At 43.5% G+C, this 23435-nt stretch overlaps 1 pseudogene; it reads left to right on the top strand.

Annotated features, from left to right (window-relative positions):
- The first annotated feature begins 2477 nt into the window (after nucleotides 1-2477).
- The window catches only part of LOC120933225, a 64442-nt pseudogene continuing 43484 nt past the window's right edge, over nucleotides 2478-23435 (top strand).

Here is a 23435-nt window from a genome sequence, read left to right as displayed (position 1 = left end):
TTTGGAGTATCCTGAACCTCTGAACCTTTTTCCTCTTTCAAGTAATGCAGCAATAAATTCCAAAACGACATCCCCTAGACTGAGCCTGTATTGTTGGTGTGCTTGGGGCGTAGTGGTTAAGCGGGTCATACATGGATTGAAATTACGCCAATTATGCAGAGACCAGCCATAGTCAATCTATGTATGGGCTAGCTGGTTTTACACAAGTCAATCTATTAATCGACTTGAGTACAACCAGCCTGTTAGGTTTTTCCCAAAACAATCAGTGCTGCCAGCTAAAGTTAGCAACACTGATCATTGTACGCACTAGAAGAACACAATAACACTGCAGGAGTGATTCTCCCATCCACAGGTCAGCAGGTGAGAGGGTGTGTGGGGACAGGCTGGGGAGAGATACTAGTCAGTGGCTGGGTAGGCACTGGTAGTATCAGAGCCAGATACACACAGGTTACATACACCACGATTGTTAGAGCGAGAACAATAATTCTAGTACTAGACCTCCTCTGTAACTCTAAACAAGTAACCTAAAAAAAAATTAAAGCATCGCTTAGGATACCAAAAAAAATTGTGCTTACTTAACTAACTAGTGTTTTTTTTAATGAATAAAAAAAAAGTTAAAAAAAAAACAGTTTGAAGAATTGCTGCGCAAATACCGTGCTAGAGCTGCAAAATTAATCGTTTAAAAAATCGTGATCTCGATTCAACCCCCCTGACGATCTTCAATGCAGAGTTTGCTGATTCTTTCACATAACAAGTGGAGAGACTTTCAGCTGTCAAAAGAAAATATCTGGGCAGTCTGCCAAGTTTTTAACAGGAAACATTGTAACTGACACTTCCTTCTTAGATCAAAGGGATACACTTCTGTGTGTAAAGAACAAATCTGGGCAGTCTGCGAAGTTTGTAAACAAAATGAAACATTGTAACTAACTAACATTGTAACTAAATTTAACCACTTAAAGTCCAACACTTGTTTCTTAAGTTAGAAAGCAATATTATTTGCTAGAAAATTACTTGGAACTGCCAAACATTATATATATTTTAGCAGAGACTCTAGGGAATAAAATGGCAATTGCTGCAATATTTTATGTCACACTGCATTTGCCCACTTCAATGAATAATAAAAACCATAAAAACAAAACAATGAAGTTAGCCCATTTTTTTTTTGTTTGTTTTTTTGTTTTAATGTGAAAGATGATGTTACCCTGCAAGAATGGTGAGAGAATCGTGATCTATCTTCTAAGCAAAAAAATTTTTTTTTTTTTTTTTTTTTTTTTTTTTTTGGGCAAATGGGCCTATCTTGAGAAAGGGGCCTGGAGCTGCAGCTCCATCAGCCCCCTTGTTAATCCGGCCCTGTGTATACACATAAACATTACAGGGGGACATAGTTACAGTGTTGGGGGGTCTGAACGAGGTAGAAGGAAGTTAAAAATCTTCCTCCTTCCTCCTCAGAACCCCGGGATTCCCTCTTCACTCCCCGCTCTGAGATGGTGAATCGGGGAGGGTGAATTCTGACACAGATCACCAGTGAAGCGCTCAGATCACAGCTTCATAAACTGGCCGTTACTGTGTCAGTCTATGAGGTTTCTCTGTGTGTGGAGAAAATCGGCGGGAGAACAAGTTCAAACACTTCCCCCCCCCCCCATTATCTCTGTTTCATATATTGTAATGGGCTGTGATGATCCTTGGGATCACTGCTGTTCACTGCTTCATAAACGGACACCAAAATAATAAATCTGAGAGGGGTTATAACCCCCCCTCCTTAAAGCGGAGCTCCACCCCAAAGTGGAACTCCCGCTGATCGGAACCCTCCCCCCTCCGGTGTCACATTTGACACCTTTCAGGGGGGAGGGGGGTGCAGATACCTGTCTAAAGACAGGTATTTGCACCCACTTCCGGCCACACAGTCTCGGGTAGACTGCGGGCAGGACGTCACCTCCTGTCGCCCCCCCCAGTTGTGTTCTGGGAACACTCGGCTCCCAGCACACAGCGGGAGCCAATCGGCAGGCATAGCGCGACTCGCGCATGCGCCGTAGGGAACCGGGAAGTGAAGCCGGAGCGCTTCACTTCGTGGTTCCCTCACCGAGGATGGTGGGGGAGCAGCAGAGTGACGAGCAATCGCTCATCCTCTGCTGTGGACGGCGCTGGATTCCAGGACAGGTAAGTGTCCTAATATTAAAAGTCAGCAGCTGCAGTATTTGTAGCTGCTGGCTTTTAATTATTTTTTTTCAGTGCACATTCGCTTTAACTCCATCCAAAGTTGAAAATAAATAACTTTTGTTCTACTTTTATTTAAAAATAAGGTCAGAAAGAAAAGAAAGGGAATGTAAGAAGTGCTTAGTTGTAATCTATGACACTTCTGTTGTGGGGTGTAAATCTCCCTGCTGTCTGGGATCTCAGGAGGGTACACTGATTTGTGATGAGGACAGAGGATGTGAACACATGTGTTGTACACCCCCCTCCCCTCCTCCTCTCATTACACCGGGTATAGGTTTGCAGTGCTCCTCCCTGGAGTCTCCTCACCTCCTCCTATTCATCCTCCTCCCTCCTCTCCACTCCGAGCTCAGCACAGGACGCTGGGACTACCCTGTCTGGATCCTGGACTCTTCCCGGACTCTGCCAGCATGGTCCTACTCTGTACAGGGGGAGACATGTGCTCACTACTGGGCTGAGATCACAGGTAAGTGGCCCTACTCTGTGTGTGTGGGGTGTCATAGGACCGTGGGGTGGCAGTCCTCAGCTGTCCCCCTCCCTTCCCTTATACACAACTTACTATTTACATTGCATGACTTGGAGGAGTTTGTCTGCCAGCCTCCAACTCCATTATATAATGTGTATGAGAAGTCCCTGATCAGGAGGGACAGTCCTACATTGTGCCGGCCGGGTCCCTTTAACAAATCCACCTCCCCCTGCTTTACCGGAGTTATATACTATGTATGTGTATATATGTATACTGAGCTCTATATACTATATGGATCCTGAGCTCTATATACACTATGTATACTGAGAGATCTATGGATCCTGAGCTCTATATACACTATGTATACTGAGAGATCTATGGATCCTGAGCTCTATATACACTATGTATACTGAGAGATCTATGGATCCTGAGCTCTATATACACTATGTATACTGAGAGATCTATGGATCCTGAGCTCTATATACACTATGTATACTGACTGAGAGATCTATGGATCCTGAGCTCTATATATACTGACTGAGAGATCTATGGATCCTGAGCTCTATATACACTATGTATGTATACTGAGAGATCTATGGATCCTGAGTTATATGTATATTGAGATCTATACTATGGATTTTGAGATGTGCATATGTATATTGGGCTATATACTACGGATCCTGAGTTATATACTATATCCTGGGTCCAGAGATGTACACTATATATACACTGAGCTATATTCTATGGATCCTGAATCATATACTGCATCCTGAGTTATGGATCCAGAGATGTGCACTATATATACTCTGATATAGCCTATGGATCCTGGGATCCGATACCGTGTCCTCTAAGGTATGGCTCCTCCTGGTGTGTGTGTATGTATGTGTGTGTGTGTGTGTGTGTGTGTATATATATATATATATATATATATATATATATATATATATATATATAATATATATATATATATTGTGTCCTGAGTTATGGATCGTGTGTATATATATATATATATATATATATATATATATATATATATATATATCACATACACACACACACCCTTGGTTTGAGAGCGTTTTGCAAGACAAGAAACTTCTCTCTCTTGATATGCAAGTAGCGTCACGTCACAACTGAGTATAAAAGAGAAGAGAGGCGCCTCTAAGTGTAGAAATATGGTTACATTTAATGAAGGTGCAACATTTAGCTACACTGCTAGCCATACACCTATAGATTATCTGCAGATTTTTCAATGGTTAGATGGAAAAAGTGCAACAGATTTCTCCATGTACGCTTAACTGTGTAGATAGAGGGATCTCCCACTGGGCCAAGCTTCAGTCTCTTGCTACTTGTTGGCTCTCAACCTAAACAATGCCTGCACCCAATCTATAGGTGTATGGCCAGTCTTATGCTGGCCATACACTATACGAGAAATCGCCCGAAATTCGGTCATTCAGACAGTTTGTTTGTTTTTCGAACAGTTAATGGGCACAAAATCGATAATCGTTGGGACGTTTTTGAGCCGAAAAAAAGGACAAGTTTGGAAATTTTTTATTTATGTCCACTGAACGATTTATCGGTCATTACATGATGGCAACATCGTTTGCGCTCACGGCCGAACGTTCGTTTTTCGAAAGTTTGTTCAGGCGATTTTTCGTACAGTGTATGGCCAGCATTAGAGGTGCCTCTCATCTATCTATCTATCTATCTATCTATCTATCTATCTATCGTGGGATATACACTCTGTATACTGATATGCATACTGTGTCCTGAGGTATACACCATGGATGCCAAGTTTTCATACTATGTATGCCGAGATACAGTGTATATTATTATTATTATAATATTATTTTGGATCCTGGGTTGTATTCTATGTTTCTCAGGATATATATATCAATACTATGTGTATTGTATTCTTTGGATCCTAAGTTGAATCATAATATAATTCGTTTTTTTTTTTTTTTTTGTTTTTCATACAATTTGTATCCAGCGTAGGCCAGAAGCTCAGGCGCAGCCGCGCAGCATAAACGTAGGGCCTACATGTTGGGGTTTGGTCAGGAAGGCCTCAGTGAGTTAGGGGTTAACATTAGTTTGAAAATGTAGGGGAATTATGTTGTCGCCTTATTGGAGGATAATGGGGTGGGATAGGGTGTGTACAGGGTGGTCCTAAGGGTTTACTAGGGGGGTGGTGACACCCTGGTATCAGTCTGACCAGAGGACAGCAAAGCAATCTGGACGTGGGTGGCAGAGGTCGATGGTTTCGTTCTTTGGAGAACGATGGGTTTGGGCCCATCTATGGTATGGGTAGTGGGGCAGTTGGCTGTATCAGCTGGTGAATTAGCCAAACTATTGTCCCCGAGCTGGCGTAATTTTGACTGGGGGCCGTTAAAAAGGCAAGGTGGTGCCAGATACAGATAGTGGTCAGTAAAGGGGGCCTTCAAAAATCCTAGCGTTAATCCTAGCGTTAAAAAATAGCGTTATTAAAATGCTCTCCATGCATCTCAATAGACCATTTCACACTGAGTCCTGCAAGCAGCATGTTTGGAGCAGCTTTTGGGTGCTGAAAAAAATGCTACAAAAACGGCCCTCTCCATTGAAATGAATTGAAAGCGCTGTAAAAACGCCTTACCCTTGCACTGGCGGGGCGTTGAGAAAAACCCTGAAAGCAGCATCTTTGAAGCAGCTTTTGGGCGCTGAAAAAAATGCTCCAAAAACGCCCCTCTCCATTGAAATTGAAAAGCGCTGTAAAAACGCCTTGCCTTTTCACACTGAGGCACTGCAAAAACGCCCTAAAACGTTTCGGGCGCTGGCAGTGTGAAAGGGCCCTGAAAGCACTCAGGCTTTCACATTGGGATTGCAGATGAGGCTTCGCTCGAATAACGTTCCAAAAACGCCCCAGTGTGAAAGGGGCCTTAGAGAGGTTATGGTATGTTTCTTGGTTTTATCACCAATTCTTATACATTATGTAATAAAGGAATTTTTATGTTTTGTTTATTGTAATAAAGTGCTGCTATGACCATTTAAACCCAAAAATAAGTGGCATAACAGCAGGTACTTGGACAATACCCCAGGCATGAGATCTATATATTGTACCCTGAGTCCATGTGCTGTCAGGGAGCGTGTGTGTGTGTGTGTGTGTGTGTGTGTGTGTGTGTGTGTGTGTGTGTGTGTGTGTGTGTGTATATATATATATATATATATATATATATTATTGCGCATTACAGAGAAAACATTGCTGCAGCTTGTTTCTGCTCTGCAGCTTTGTTTAGAGTTGTAAATATTTTATAGGGAAGGATCATTATTTATGGTGATGGAATCATAGGAGACTGCACTGTATGTCCTCCAAGGACTACAACTCCCCGTGTGTCCGCTGTGCCTCTCTGTACCCGTCGCATTGGTCTTGGTCCAAATCTAAGATCCTGGATACTTCCTGCTGGATTTGAATAACTGTTTGTGTACTGTACATGATTCTGCATAGTATGGCTGATCACACACAGGCGTCTCTGCTGCTGACGGTTTGACAAAATCAAACTTCTAGTATTGCTCCCCACATCTGTAGCCACACACACCGAGATGTCGCTCCCATGCCTCGTGATCAAGATTCAGCAGCGTTTGGGTCAGTGGCAGAGCGACATCTCGCTGCGTGTGGCTACAGAGGGAGCGATTCCATAGGGACCAATGGGCAGCCTTGTGAGCCAGTAGGAGGTCGCAAACCAGCTTCCCACACTCAAGATGGCGGCGCTGGAGACCCAAAGACTGAGGCAGAACCGGCCTGGGTGATGACAATGCTGGATCCTTGGATTGGTGAGTGTCAGTTTATTAAAAGTCAGCAGTTACAGTATTTAAGGGAATGTGTAATCTGGTGATAACTGTCTAAAAGGGAATCTCCCTTACAGTTTTACTAAACCCACAATAGTCAAATCGGTCTGTATATGCAGTAAACATGCTTGTTATACTTACTGTGGAAGCTAAGGGGTTAAAAAGGGGGTTTTAAAAAAAGGCTGTTTGATCCTGTCTTCTCTGATCCTCCCCCTTTTTTTCACTGTCCCCAATCTGCAGATAGAACCGAGCCTTGGAGACACTTTGTACATTCTCTGTTTGTGTATTGCTGTGTCTTCTTGGGAGAGTGGCCCTGTGCTGATCACATGCAATCAGCACTGTCCAGACAGATGGTCATGCAGCCTCATAGGACAGTCAGAGGAGAATGAAAACTCCTCCTACAAGCTTTAGCCAGACACTGGTGGAAGTCACAAGCCTGCTATATATTGCTGATGAGAAAAGGAATTTGGCAGTTAATATTTAGAAAACTATTGCATTTCCATGTTCTGTGTACTGTGGGAAAACAGATATAGTGAATGCCGGGTCCTGGGTTTAGTAACACTTTAAGGCTCCGTACACACTTTGGCGTTCCAGATCACGGGCAGGAATCCTGTTACTTTCAATGGTGCCCCAATCCCAACATTATTTGTCGCCTGACAAATCGCTACAAAATCGCAGGATATAGATGGAGATATATATATATATATATATATATATATATATATATGTATATATATATATATATATATATATATATATCTATCTCTATCTCATGTATTTTTTTTATTTAGCTGTGTATTTCTTGCTATTGCCATGACACTTCACCAAAAATAAATTCATATATTGGGGGCTGAGCTCCTCTGACCAATTCTTTTTTTGTGGATATGTTATTGCATTTGTTTCCTCCAAAAACTCACTTTAGCGTTGTGTGTTTTTTGTTTTGTTTTGTTTTGTTTTGTTTTTTTTCTTTTGGTTTTTGTTTTCTGGCGTTTTTTGCGTTTTCCTAATTCCCTAGACCTTTTGCAGGAATATCAAGTGACATAAAAAAATTGGAACTGACACCATTTTATTCTCTAGGGCACAAGTGGCATACACAAGGCCCGTGGGCCTATCCGGCCCTCCAGGCCATTTCATGTGGCCCTCGGATTGCTCCAGCCCTCCTCCAGACCCTTACTTTCCTCTTTCAAGCAATGCATCCAACTTCTTTCCAGCAGCAGCATAAGGAAAGGGGGGTGCACTGTGATGTAAGGGAGAGTGGGGGACTCAACTTCTGATGGTTGGGTGGCTCTTGACATCTAATGTAAAGGGGAGATGGATACGCTGGACATCTAATCTTACAGATACAATCGGCCATTTTGAGGGCAATCGTAATGCTGATGCGGCCCACAATACAATTGAGTTCGACACCCCTGCTCTAGGGTATCTGCTTTCATAAAATATATAATGCTTGGGGGATTTTTGTAATCTGCAGGCTTAAAATTATTGATTTTGTTAAAGGGGTGTTCCAGACTTTTTTTAAGTTTATTAAAAGTCAGCAGCTACAAAAAGTGTAGCTGCTGGCTTTTAATAAACAGACACTTACCTGCTCCACGATTCCAGCGACGCGCCGGCTCCGCTCCTCGCCCCCCTTCATTTCTAGTGTGGGCACCCGGCAGTGACAGCTTTCGGCTTCACGGCCAGGCACCCACTGCACATGCGCGAGCGGCGCAGCGCCGTCCGATTGGATAGGCGCTCGCCTACAGGGAGGGGCTGCGATAAGGCGATTAAGCTAATTGCCTTACCAGCCCCTCGGCGGAAGGAGGAAGTGGGACAGGAAGTCCCACTCCTTCTGACCCCCCCACTCCCCCCCAAAAAAATTACATGCCAAATGTGGCATGTAAGGGGGGAAGGAGTGGATTAAGCGGAAGTTTCATTTTTAGGTGGAACTCCGCTTTAATCATGTGTGCAAAACAAATGCACAAAAAAACTGCTTTGACAGGGATGCTAGCAGGCTTCAGCACTTTTAAAGCTGGATAAAAGCCTGCTAGCAGCTTGTTCAAACGTCAAAGTGACAATCCGTACACTCACTAGGCTTTGTGTTCAACATTTACAAACTGGAGCTGGATGGTACTTTAAATGCTTCAACAATAGAAGGCATTGTGCCCCGTCATTGGTGTCGGTGGACAGAATGGTGCCCCATCATTGGTGTCGGTGGACGGAATGGTGCCCTATAAAAAAAATACTTGAAAACAAAATCGCACACACACATGCAATTTTTTTACCACGTGCAACTAATGCGTGCAAAAATTCACGTGATAATTAAGTCCATATCAATATCTCAAAATGTCATATTTTTTTTCATTATGCTGCGTACACACGGCCGTTATTCATGTCATGAAGAAAAACAGTTTTTCTCGACGTGATTTGTCATGATTCCTGTCAAGCCTGCCTTGCATACACACGTTCGTGAAATAAAAATGCTCGAGCAAGGCGCACGTACGACGGCACTATAAAGGGGAAGTTCCATTCGAATGGCGCCACCCTTTGGGCTGCTTTTGCTAATTTCCCCATCTCATAACTTGCTTCTGAGCATGCGTGTTTTTTTTCCTCCCAGTAAAGCGTACACATGACCGTTTTTCAGGACGTGAAAAGGAACAACATGAAAAAATAAAGCAGGTTCTAAAAAAAAAATCGGACATTTTTCTCGTCTAGGAAAAATGCTCTGGAGCATACACACGACCGTTTTTCACGACCAATTTAAAAAATGGCATTTTTCTCGTCATGAAAAACGGTCATGTGCATGCGTCATTAATGTTCTAAATATGTAATTTTTCTTCTAAGATCCACACCATGTGCAACTTTTATTACCACTGCCACCAGCCAGCAAACTCTGGAAATGATTGTCTCTCGTTTTACTGATTGGCAAACAGCGCTTTGGGATATACTCTCTTTATTCGCCCTCAGACAAGCCGATCCGAAAGTAACATACCAGAGGTTGATGAGATTGTGGGTTGGGTGAAACACCCCACCAGCCTGCGCCAGCGTTGGCAGCTCTGACATTTACACTTCAATTAGTACCAGATGGGCCTGTTTTTATATTTTGTTTGGAAGTGGTATTTTATCGGTTTTAATAAAATTGCTATACAGTGTTACACTATGGTAGCTCTCTTTACTTTTGCGTCCCATGTAATCCTGGATGGGGAATGGTGATTGTTGAAGAAGAATTGAGAAGCAGGTTTGCCTGAGAGCGCATAAAAAGATGATATCTGAGAGCGCTGTTTGCTGATCAGTAAAATGAGAGCCAGTTATTTACAGAGAGTTTGTTGGCTGATGGCAGTGCTAATACACGTTTGCACGTGGTGTGGATCATGGAAGAAAAACTGCACATTTTTGAACATTTATGAAGGAAAATAGAAATTTTGAGATATTGATATAGACGTTGTTGTGGTGTGTGTTTGTGTGTTGTTTTTTTTTTTTTTTTTTTTTTTTTACTAGTAATGGCGGTGATCAGCGATTTTTTAGCGGGACTGCTACTGACACTATTTTTTGGGATCAGTGACATTTATACAACAATCGGTGCTATAAAAATCCACTCATTACTGTGTAAATGTCACTGGCAGGGAAAGGGTTAACACTAGGGGGTGATCAAGGGGTTAAATGTGTTCCCTATGGAGGTGTTTCTGGGGAGGAATGGTGCCCAGTTGTTGGTTGGTATAAGTGACAGGAATTATGCCCCATTTTTGGTGTAGAAAGAACAGTGCCTTGTATCGGCGGCTCTCCTGACAGGAGGGGTTCGCGCAGCCCCCCCCTCGGATCGCCGCACAGGACCACCAGGGAAGGGCAAAAAATTTTAATAAAAAGGCAGTAAAAAAAAAAAGATGCCAATCAGTGCCCACAAATGGGCACTGACTGGAAACATGGATACATCAGTGTCACACCACTGTGCCCATCCATGCCCAGTGCCCATCAGTACCGCATACCAGTGCCACCTCATCGGTGCCCATCAGTACTACCTCATCGATGTCCATCAGTGCCATCTCATCGGTGCCCATCAGACAATTTCTTTCACCGCTCCAGGTGAGTCTCGTAGATCATCAAGGGTAGTTTGAACCACCAGGGTGCCGGCAATGCTGATTGTAGCAAAAACGAAAAGAACTCTGGACAGCCGCACTCCAAAATGACTTAAAATAAAGTTGGTCTTTTAATGTAAAAAGTACATACAGGCACTGCAAACAACAGATACAGATTGGCCGACGCGTTTCACGCTGCAATTCAGCGCTTAGTCATCGGTGCCCATCAGTGCCGCCATATCAGTGCCCGTAATTGAAAGAAAAAACGTAGTTATTTACAAAAAAATTGTTGCGCAAAAAAAAAATCGCAGAGGTGATCAAATACCACCAAAAGAAAGCTCTATTTGTGGGGAAAAGAAAACAAGATTTAATTTTGGGTACAGTGTTGCATGGCCGCGCTGTTGTCATTCAATGTGACGGCGCTGAAAACTAAAAATTAGGTCTGGGCAGGAAGGGGGTGAAAATGCCCAGTATTGAAGTGGTTAAATGAGCTGCTTTGCCCACACAAACGCGGGCCGCAAGAATGCAGAGGGGTGAACCTAGTGTGACTCACAATATTGGAAGTCAGAGATGGCGAGGCCACAAACCTTTTCAGTGGATCATAAATCCACAGTCTGTGTGTTTCTCTTGGTATGACACTATGCAGGAACATATAGACTGCATTGCATAGATCAGGAAATGGTGATAGAAATGACATGTTAGTACTGGTTACACCTCTGACAGAGGCCTTCCTATGTGTACCGCTATGTGCGTGACTGCTGTGTGTAATCAGACACTCTGACAGTCCTCTGGTAATGGGGATGACCTGATTTGTCAACAGAACGGAGCTGAAAGTCTTCCTTTATATTCAGGTGTACGGACGCGACACAGCGCTGACCTATAAACTATCCGTGATTCAACAAAAGGCTTTGTCTAATAGTCTGTGGGCGGGGTGGAAGCTGCTAAAAGTCAACCTGTTCTTTGTTACTGCAGATTCAAGTAAAACTTTTTTATTATAACTTTTCAGTGTTTTTTTGCCATTTGTGGAGATTTCGTTTCACTTCCTGTCCCATTTGCCTGAACAGGAAGTAAAATAAAATCCATCCAGAGTGAGGGAATTTCACCAGAACTAGTGCCCCCATTGGAAGATTTTTCCCTCAATTCCTGTTCTGTGTAAATCCAAAACTTTGTTTTTTTTTTCTTTCAGTTATAATGGAGTAAATTTCCGTAACCACTTCCATACCGTAGGCCGTCCTATGATGTCCTGGACTTTTATCTGAATGATGATGGGGGGGCCCTTATAGAGATTGTCTCCAACCTCGGATGCTGGAAGCTACGTCATGACGTCACTTCAAGTGTTCTGTCAATTTGTGCCCTCCATCGAAAAGTGCTCGCGCATGCGCAGAACGTAAGGGCACTCCAGCTGATTTACGGATCAGCTGGCATGATGTCGTGCGATTTTGATGCATTTTTTTGCATTATTCTGCCCAACAAAAAATTGCCCAAATAAAAAAAGCATAAAATGCAAAACGCATCAAAAACGTGTAAAAAAACAAACAAACGGGTACAGCACTGCAGAAACGCTCAAAAGCAACATGCATAGATGTAATTCGAGCCTAACTCTCGGGCAAGGCAGCCCGTATGTTTAAATAGGCTGCTGTGCTGCGTGAACCGCAGAAAATAAAAGGAGCATGCATCTTTTTGACCATGCGGTTTGCCTGTGATTGGGCTGGGATGCATGGGGGTGACATTCAGCATGAAAGGCAGCCCAACGCGTCTCCCAAGAGCAGCGTGATTCGGATGCGAGAATTGATGCGATTCCCGCAACTGGAACGTACGGCCCACCCTAGTGTGAAACGAGCCTAATTGTAAAAATTAGTATTTATAGAGGAAGTGAAGCCTCCTGAGAAAAAAATGGCATACTAGCTCATTATGAGGTACTTACCTGAGATCGAAGACCCCGCAGCGGCCCTCGTTCGCCTCCTCCGGTGCCGCCATTAATCCCGGAGTGACTTCCAGGTATCGCGGCTCCGTCGCTATGGTTAACCGGAGCCACGATGATGTCACTCAAAAAAACAAGTTAACTTGCTTGCCACCCTCTCCAACTGCCTGTATTTTCTTCATGTACAGTGGAATCTCGGATTGCGGTTAACGAGCGTTTCGCAATATGAGCACTTATTTAAAAAAAAGAAATCCTGACTCAGTTTGAGTGTTATCTCGCAAAACGTGCAGGAGTCAAGCCTCTGCGGTGTGCAGTACCACATTTTGGCCAAAGGTGAATACTTGGTATTTGGAAATACTCAGAAACACTAATATACTCGGAAACACTCCATTCAATTCCTGAGTGTTTCAGAGTGCAGCCAAAAGGTCTCCAAGTATGTCGGAGTCTCTCCGGCGCCCCCCTCCTCTGGCCACATGCGGTATTGCATGTCATAGAAGTCAAAATGGAACGCATTCTCTTAGATTCCATTGACTTCTATGGGCAAACTCGCTTTGATATGCAAGTGCTTTGGATTACAAGCATTCTCCTGGAACGGATTATGCTCATACCATTTTACACGGTGCTGTACGTACTTTACATTCACATCGGTCCCAAGGAGTCTATATTTAAAAAGGTCTTTAGACTCGCATGCATGCACCGGCCAGTTTAGATGGGAGCCAATTATCTACCACCCTAAATATGGGTGTAATATGTAACGTGGTCCGAAAAGTGGAATTGGCCTTTTAAGGGCGCTTTTAAATCTGTGTGTGCATAGGGAACTTTTTTTTTTTTTTTGTAGCGTTGGGCAGGAACACTGTCATGTGTCTGTATGTTTCGTTTGTGCATTGGCATGCATTATTGATGTGCGTTAACATGTTTTCAATGTATTTTTACTGTAGGATTAGGAATAAATGGTTACCAGCCTTGGCTTGTTAATGCCTGTTGCCAGCACATTAAATCGCATGTCACATGCTTTCCGAAGCATTGCTGTTTACTTTTATGGGCCTCCCAATGCACTTAAACCCAGAAAAAAATTAAGATGTATTTTTCAACCACACTGCATTGCAGAGATCGGGGGGTAATAATTCTGTTATACACATAAAGCGTGTTGTAGTTTTATTCATACAGATTCTCAGACCTGTGCAGCAGTCGGAGCCACTCGTTTGCTGTGTATGTAACTACTGAGCTGTGTGCAGACAGCGGAGTTTGACAGATACCTGTAAATGTTAGCTTTGTGGGTGAGAAAAATACTCTGCCCCCTGACTGAGTCCTGGCATAGATTAGATGCACTCACCAGTTGTTGGGTACACTTTGCTAGTACCAGTTGGACCCACTGTTGCCTTCAGAACTGCCTTAATTCTTCATGGCATAGATTCAACAAGGTGCTGGAGACATTCCTCAGATTTTGGTCCATATTGACATGATTGCTGCACATCCAGGATGCGAATCTCGCGTTCCACCACATCCCAACGGTGCTCTATTGGATGAGATATGGTGGCTGTGGAGGCCTATGGAGTACAGTGACCTCATGTTCAAGAAACCAGTGATGAGATGATTTGATCTTTGTGACCTGGTGCATTATCCTGCTGGAAGGAGCCATCAGAAGATGGGGACACTTTAGTCATAAAGGGATGGAAATGGTCGGCAACAATACTCAGGCAGGCCGTGGTGTTTAAACGATGCTCAGTTGGTACTAAGGGGCCAAAAGTGTGCCAAGAAAATATCCCCCCCACACCATTACACCCAGGACTCAAGTCCTGCGGGAACGCGTGGGAACGGAGTTCCTGCGCTTTTTTCACAGCAGGAACGCAGTTCCCTTTGCAGGACTAGAGCAGCCGAGCCGCCCGAGCCAATCCTTTACTAAGCCTGACAGCTCGAGTCAGGGGCAGGCGAACCTTAGTAATCCTTTGTTACTGGCCGCTTCCTGTATATGGAATCATCAGGTAGTGTGCGGGTATTCCATCACTTCCTCGATGCCGCAATGTCTCCTGGGAGCTTTTGCTATTGTTCCCAGGAGACATTGTGGAGGTCTGCCGCGAGTTATCACAGGATTTAGAAAAAACGTGCGTTTTTAGTAATTATGCATATGAGCGTATCATTTATTTTTTTGGGTGGGGGAGTGGATCTTGGGTGGGAGTTCCCACACTTTTTTCCCCAGGACTTGACCCCTGATTACACCACCAGCCTGAACCGTTGATACAAGACAGGATGATCCATGCTTTCATGTTTACACCAAATTCTGACCCGACCATCTGAATGTCGCCGCTGAAATTGAGACTCATCAGACCTGGCAATGTTTTTCTTTTATTGTCCAATTTGGTGATCCTGTGCGAATTGTAGCCTCAGTTTTCTGTTCTTAGCTGACAGGAGTGGCACCCGATGTGATCTTCTGTTGCTGTAGCCCATCTGCTTGAATGTTGGATGTGTTGTGCATTCAGAGATGGTATTCTGCATACCTTTGGTTGTAATGAGTGGGTATTTTGTGCTACTGTTGCCTTTCTATCATCTCAAACCAGTCTGCCCATTCTCCTCTGACATTTAGGCATTTTCCTCCACACAACTGCCACTCGCTGGATATTTTCTATTTTTCGGACCATTCTCTGTAAACCCGAGAGATGGTTGTGCCTGAAGATCCCGGTAGATCAGCAGTTTCTGAAATACTCAGACCAGCCCATCTGACACCAACAACCATACCACGTTCAAAGTCACCTAAAACCCCTTTCTTCCTCATTCTGATGCTCAGTTTGAACTTCAGCAAGTCGTCTTCATCATGTCTATGGTGCATAAATGCATTGAGTTGCTGCCATGTCATTGGCTGATTAGCAATTTTGTGTTGCCAAGCAACTGAACAGGTGTACCTAATAAAGTGTCTGGTGTGTGTACATATTACACAATATAGCTCCAACCAATCAGAGTGCATAGTAAATTACCAGTGTTGGGAGGTTCCAGAGCCTATTGGTGGAGAAGATGTTATTGGTAATAACTGACCAGTAAGCATTAAGGCCCCATGCACACGAGAAGCAAATGCAAACACATGTAAACTCAAGTTTTCAAAGGCAAAAACCGGCGTTTAAAACGCCCGTTTTTGCCGTGAATCTCGCAGCGTTTTGCCGTGTTTTACCGCGTTTGTGGCTATCGGCTTTTACAACAAAGACATTGTAGACCCTCCCAAAGCTTTGAAACGCAAAAACTTTTGCGTCTGAACCCAAAATTTTGCTTCTGAAAAAACGAGTCTAAACCCGACTGCTTTAAAACGCAAAAAAACTTGAATGTGTGCATGGACACATAGGATAACATTAAATGTGTTCAAATGCCTCTGAACTCGAGTTTACCAGCGTCTCGTGTGCATGGGGCCTAAGACGTTCAAAAAATATCTGCCTAAATAATGGTCATCATGACCATTTGGGGTCCTGATATTGAAGTAGATCGAGGCTTCCTTCCCAGACTTCAACCTGTGTACACACTTTCCCTCAGGTCATATGAAGGTGTGCGGGGGAAGGTAAATTGATGATAATCCCATACACCCTGAGATCACATTGGGGCTCCTAAATACGATCTCCAGGTGGATGAGGATTACCTTGTGGAGTCTCTTGCTGAGTAATCAGCCTCTTTGGCAGGATATTGATGGATGCTTCAGAAACTTGGGGCACTGCTTCTAGAACAATGTCCTGTCAATGGTTTGGACATTGGAATGGTAATCGAGGATCAGTCATGTATATGTGGGGAGGGGGGTCCTTTTAACTGATTTTGTATGTAAATCCCCCACCTTTTGTGTAGACTTTTATTCCTATTATCACTGCAGATATCCTTCAAGTCTGATAACAATACCCACCATTCACCTATCAGTGGAGTGTCAAATGTCTCCTGTTCAGCTCTGCTGGGGGGCCCATGAATGGGATTATTCACCTATTAAAGGGAATTTGCACTGAGAAGATAAGTTGGGTACTTTTTTTTTTTTTTTTTAATTCTAATGTAGGTTTTCTACGGTACACCACATACTTTAGTGTTCCCCACAGATGGACATTGAGGGGTGTTAAGTCCGGGGAACGCGGAGGGAATTCAACACACCTCTGTCTTATCCAACATCCTGGCAGAATGTCATTGAGAGAGGCTCTCGTGTCTCGGTGGTAGGGTGGTGGTGGTGGTGCCCCATCTTGCTTTAGAACTAAAATTGCTCATCTGCACAAAACTGCATGAATGGCCGGTAACATGACATGGACAATGGTGCGACTACTGACATCTTTAGGGGAAACAAAATGCTACATATTGCTCCCATAATTCAATTCGGGTTTAAAAAATAAATAAAATAAAAACCATTTTGGAAAAATGGAAGATTCCCATAGACACGCTCCTAAACCTTGTGGACAGCCTTCCTAGAAGAGTTGAAGCTGTTATAGCGGCAAAGGGTGGGCCAACATTTCCCAGTGTGCATTGCGGCTACGTCCGCCGCACGGGCCGATTGATTTCAACATGGACGTAAACAACGTAAATCCCTATTCACGGACGACTTATGCAAACGACGTAAAAATTTAGACGCGGGAACGGCGGCCATACTTAACATTACTATTCCATCTATTGGATGGAATAACTTTAGGCCTGTAATGCGTTATGTAAACTGCGTAAATGTACTGCGGCGGCCGGGCGTACGTTCGTGAATAGGCGTATCTACTGATTTACATATTCTACGCCGACCGCAATGGAAGCGCCACCTAGCGGCCAGCCTTAATATTGCAACCTAAGATAGAACGGCGCAAGCCGTCGTATCTTAGATATGTTTAAGCGTATCTCTGTTTGAGAATATACTTAAACTTAGGTCGGCGCAGATTCTGAGTTAGGTCGGCGTATCAGTAGATACGCCGACCTAACTCTACCTGAATCTAGCTATAAGACTGCAATGCCATTAAAGTTCATGTGCCTGTAATGCTTTTGCTAATATAGTGTGGGATGTGTAATATATATATATATATATATATATATATATATATATATATATATATATATATATATATATATATATATATATATATATATATATATATATATATAATCTCACACTGGGGTGGAGTCATGGAGCTCCTCACAAATGTATTTGCCAGGAGTATGTTTGTTTTCTGGGAGAACCTATATATTTTGGGTAGTCAGAATATCTGTGTTGTTACCTGGGTGGAAGTGTGTCGTATGCCTGGGCTGCTGGCCGGATATTGGATCTATCCCGGGGGACATCTAGCTTCTAGGCTGTGTGAGGGCCTATGCAGACGTAATGAGAGCGGCGCATGGTTGGGATTGCGAATTGCAGTCCAACCAGAAGTGACGGTTCTGTCAGCCGGAGAACCTGTTAGTGGTCGAAGTGAAGCTGTCCCACAAAGGGACCAACCACCTTTTACCAGGGACCACAGTGAGTAACCGAAGCGAGTACCGAAACCATATTCTCACCAAATGGGCACGGTGGATAATCTGAGAATCTTCAGGTGGTGATCAAGTCAGGGACCCAACCAGTGGAGGAGACGCTTGCAGAGCAGCCTTGCGAGTCAGGCCAGGGACCTGGCCGATTAGCAGGGGTGAAGCTTAAGAAGTAATTGGAGTGCCAAGCTAGTGACCCAGCAGGGAAGTGTGGGTAGCGTTTGAGGGGATACCACCACAAACCTTGGAGGTTATTGTTTAGGGTGGGGAGGAGGTTATTGTTTAGGGTGGAGAGGTGGGGTGCAGCCTTTTAGTACCTGTCAGTGTCCATCAGTGCAGCCTGTCAGTGCCCACCGGTACAGCCCATCAGTGCCACCTCAGTGTCCACCAGTGCCGCCTATCAGTGTACATTAGTGCCTACCAGTGGAGCCTATCGGTGCCACCTCAGTGCCCACCAGTTCAGCGCCACCTCAGTGCCCACCAGTGCAGCCTATTAGTGGCCACCAGTACAGCTCCCCATTGCCCCCCCCCCCCCGACAGTACAGCTCCCCATTGCCCCCCCCCCGACAGTACAGCTCGCCAGTGCCCCCCCAGACAGTACAGCTCGTCAGTGCCCCCCCAGACAGTACAGCTCGTCAGTGCCCACCAGTGAGCGCTCCCAGCTCCGTTCCGTCCCCTCCCCTGTGTGTGCAGTAAAAGTTCCTTTAAAATCAGGAGGAAGTCGACACTCGGCAGCAGCGGCCGCCGCCGATTGGCTGTTACGCGCCTCGCCTCTGCCTCCACACTACAAACCCCAGAATGCAGCGCGGCGAGTAACAGCCAATCGGCGGTCCGACGCTGCCGACTTCCTCCACAGAAAAAAAAAAAGTTAGCAGACAGCGGCTGTGAAAGCAGTCGTATAGAATAGACGGTCAGCAGGGATTTCCACCCAGCACACCCCTGCCTCAGGTCCCAGACAATCGGCCTATTTTGCATAATAATCGACCGATGACGATTTCTTTAAAAATGTGAAATATCGGCCGCCCTCTACTTTTTACATCCAAGAAGTGTCTGGTGCCCAATAACGTTGTCCACCTTGCACCCACTATGCCTCGCAACCCACTACATACAGGAGGATGTCGGCTATCTTTGGCTTGTAAAGTTCTCATTAGACTGGACAAGGCCAGAGACCTTGCTTACATATACATGGCTCCCCCAACTGTCCCTGATTTCAAAGGAACTGTCCCTGATTTGGAACAATGTCCCTCATTCCTTCTCATTTGTCCTACCATTTTTGCCTGATCAATATATTTGTATATAAAATGCACTTGTATCTATCAAAAAGTGTTTTCCAGCGCTAAACCTTTCATCTGATTTCTAAATTGCTACATTGGTAAATTCTAAAAGCCAATATAAAGGAATAGTAGTGGTTAAAAAAAAGACTTGTGGGGGGGGGGGGGGTGTGTGTGTTTGGTTTTTTTTTTTTTTTTTTTGATGACGGGTGTCCCTCATTCCCATCTCAAAAAGTTGGGCCCTCTCCGGCAAAATTAGGGTCACAGCTCATCAGTGCCCATCTGCAGCCTAAAAAATGGAACAAAAATGCAGTCTTGCCTTTCCCATCATTGCAGCCTTGCCAGTCTTAGATTATTCCTGCTGTTCTTGAGGGAAGAGGAATAGCGAGCGCCGCTGAATTTACACAGATGCGCGATCTCCTGTGTACCTGACGCTCCATCACTCGCAGCCACGCCTTGTGGCCCAATGCGAGGCCAGGTACACAGGAGATTGCGGCTCTATAATTCAGCGGCGCTCGCTCCTCTTCCCTCAGGCATCAGGGATTGGCGTATAACCCCGTATAAGGGGAAAAAGTTTGTGCGTGTGTGTGTGTGATAGATATATATATATATATATATATCAAACATTTTTTTTGTTAAACCTTGGTTTAAAACAATTGAAGAAAAACATTTTTTACTTGATATAAGTGTAGCATCACGTCACAACAGAGTATAAAAGAGAAGAGAGGCGCCTCTAAGTTTAGCAATATGGTTACATTTAATGAAGGTCCAACATTTAGCAACTCACATGGTTGATGATTAAGAGGCACATCCAAGTATACAGGCATCCGGGGTAAAGCTGTCCACATAGACCGTTCTTCACACCGCCATTGATGTCCCTTCCACAATGTGCTCCATGTGCACTTCAAGCCTCGCTTTCAGATAGCTCTACTGCAGGGTAGTCTTCCTGGTCACGATTGCAGACTGAGAGATGTGGACACCTATACCCCAGATGCCCCTCTCCTTCTTTTTTTTTTTTTTTTTTTTTTTTTTTTTTTATATTCTGTCGCTCCTGCTGGATTTTGCTTTGTGGAGGTTTCCATATGTGGAAATTTGCTTTGATATGAGTGCTTTGGGTTTCGCTGTATATTCTCTCCATGATATTAGTTGTGAAGCACCTTGCATGTACTCGGCATCTCATTTTGTATAGACATGTAGGTTAATATTTGAGAACTGATCTACAGAGTGCTACTCTATGATGAGAAATAAAGGTAATAAATGTAGTCTCTAAGTACAAAAGGTAATTAATAATTTATGGTTGGTGGAACACACCCATCGGCACTAGTAAGACTCTGATCCCTGTACAGGATACAATGTTGGGTTTTCATTAGTGACTCACACTGAAATGCTGATAGGTTTGGGAACTGTGTGCATACATCCATTTATAAGATTAGCACTTGAATTAAAATCTAATTTACCCGACCTATATAAACCTATAGCAGCAACAGCTATTTTGGGTGCATGCTCATGGGAGATTGTGTTCCAAACAGAACACCAAACCATTGGAGATTAGGCACTGAAAAGGGCTCCTAGTCTTTTGTTCCCCTGAGATAAGAAAGCGCCACAGTTTTTTGCAGAGCACAAAGTAATCTCTTAAAGGGTCAGTCCACCCCAACTGAAATTCCAGTGCTTTGTAAATGAGTTAAGTGTATGTTGCCTCAGAAGCAAATGGAGATTGGCGTAGTGGTGGCTACTTCGGTCATTTCCAGATTCCAGGGGCATAAGCCAGGTGTGTTTGTGTGTTTTTTTTTTTTCTTCTTCTTGCTTGGGGTTTGGCGGTAAATATTTTAGCCCCCCCCCTATATATATATATATATATATATATATATATATATATATATATATATATATATATATATATATATATATATATATATATATATATATATATATATATATATATATATATATATATATATATATAATATATTTTAGTAAAACCATTCTTATTGATACCCAACCCCCACTCCGTCTGACCTAGGAAGTTGCTAAGTGTAATTGTCTCCTTGCAGTTAAATGCTTTCAATGCGCACATTGTTCCTTTTAAATGTTATGAGACCAATTAACGCTCTCGGGTTACAGGCCCCTCCAGCTCACTCTCGCTCCCCACCTACAATAAGCCGCTCAGGAACTGTATTGGTTTGTATGAGCGCTCTGTACTCGGCACGTTGATTTTCCATACTTTGTCCTTTTGTTCCGTTTACTGAATAGTAGTCAGTGGTATTTATTTATTTTTTTAGCGAATTGCTGGCAACGTGAATTAAAAAAACATATAAAAAAAAAGAACACAATGGCTCTGCAGGAGGGTTTCCCTCATCAACACTGTCACTAAATCAAGCGATTTTGTTTATTTATTGTTTTTCCTTTCCTGCAACCTGTGGTTGCAGGAAAGAAAATCCCTCCATCTATGGCCGGCTTAAAGTGGAGGTTCACCCTAAAAACAAGTATTTACCATTCAATCCAGCATACTGCCGACATGTACAGTATGCTGTTTTTTTTTTTTCTTTCTTCGGTTTACATACCGTAGTATAGGCATTTCTTCCCCCGGCTTCCGGGTAGTGAATCCCGCGGGACTGGGCGTTCCTATTTGAGACTAAGTGATTGACGTATGGCAAAAGCTTTCCCATGGCGCGTAATGCGCGTCACGAGTTGCCGAAAGAAGCCAAACTGCGAGTCAACGCTATACAGCACCTGTGCACCGGCGTTCAGCTTTTTTCGGAAACTGGTGACGCGCCTTTTGCACCGGGGGGCAAGCTTTTGTCATACGTCAATCACTTAGTCTTGAATAGGAACGCCCACTCCCGCGGGATTCTCTACCCGGAAGCCGGGGGAAGAAATGCCTATACTACGGTATGTAAAGCGGAAAAAAAAAAAGCATACTGTACATGTCGACAGTATGCTGGATTGAATGGTAAATATTTGTTTTTAGGGTGAACCTCCACTTTAAGTCTTGGTTCAGATGCTGCATTCTGCTTGTACGCCAGCTTGTTCGTTTCTCTTTTTTTTTTTTTTTTTTTATGTGCCACACTGAGCATGATGCTGGGGGCACTGTGCGGTTTGGCATGCACAAAAAGCAGCGCGTTTCAGAAACCCCTTCTTTCTGGCAAGTATAAGTCGGAACCAATCCTATTAGAATTGCAGTATATTCCAATTCTATCCAATGGTCTGGTCATGCTGGGGGTGTAATGTCCATGGTCTGTGCAAAGTGTAATAGGATTATATTCTCGTTCTATAAAATTGGTTGCGTCATTTTTGGTTTACGTGGTCTATATAATGTAAGTGGATGTAGTTATGAAAGTTATATAAAACAGTTCAATGGTCTACTTGGTCTATACTCTATATATAGTGTAATGTATCTGTATTTCAATTCTATTCAATGATCAGGTGGTGTTGGGTGCAGTGTTCACGGTCTATCTAAAATGTAATAGAATTGTATTATAATTCTAACCAGCGTCAGGTTATGTTGGGGGGTACATAGTCTGTATAGACCAAGTAAAAGAATTGTATTCTATACAGTGGTCCGGTCATGTTGGGGGTTATTTAGTTTATACAGTGTGTAATAGACTTGTAGAATAATTCTATTCAGGGATTGGGCCATGTTGGAAGTTACCGTATGTGGTCTATATAGCGTTGATTGTATTCTAGTTCTAACCTGTTGTAGGGTCATATTGCAGGTTTACTTGGTCAGGACTTACTTGATCCAAATACAGTGTAATAGAACTACAATGCAGTTCTATCTAGAGGTCAGGTAGTCATGTTGCAGGTTACTTTGTCTATATAGAGTGTAAAAAAACGATTTTAATTCTGTCGAGTAATCGGGTCATGTTGGAGTCATGGACAAGTTACTATGTCTATATAGTATGTACTTGAACTGTATCGTGATAATGTCCCATAGTATGGTCCTGATGAAGATTTTAGTGCAGTATGTGTATATAGAAAGTATATCTATATAGAAAGTAACAGAATTGTATGATGCCCAGTGGTCATGTCATGTTGGGAACATAGGCGATTAATCAAGGACATTTTAACCACTTAAGACCTGGACCAAAATGCAGGTAAAGGACCTGGCCAGGTTTTGCGATTCGGCACTGCGTCGTTTTAACAGACAATTGCGCGGTAGTGCGACATGGCTCCCAAACAAGATTGGCGTCCTTTTTTTCCCACAAATAGTGCTTTCTTTTGGTTGGTATTTGATTACCTCTGCGGTTTTTATTTTTTGCGCT

This window comes from Rana temporaria, chromosome 3, assembly GCF_905171775.1.
Source record: "Rana temporaria chromosome 3, aRanTem1.1, whole genome shotgun sequence".
NCBI classification, from domain to species: Eukaryota; Metazoa; Chordata; class Amphibia; order Anura; family Ranidae; genus Rana; species Rana temporaria.
The sequence above is the reverse complement of the archived record's forward strand: the minus strand, read 5'-3'. Positions and strand labels throughout refer to the sequence as shown.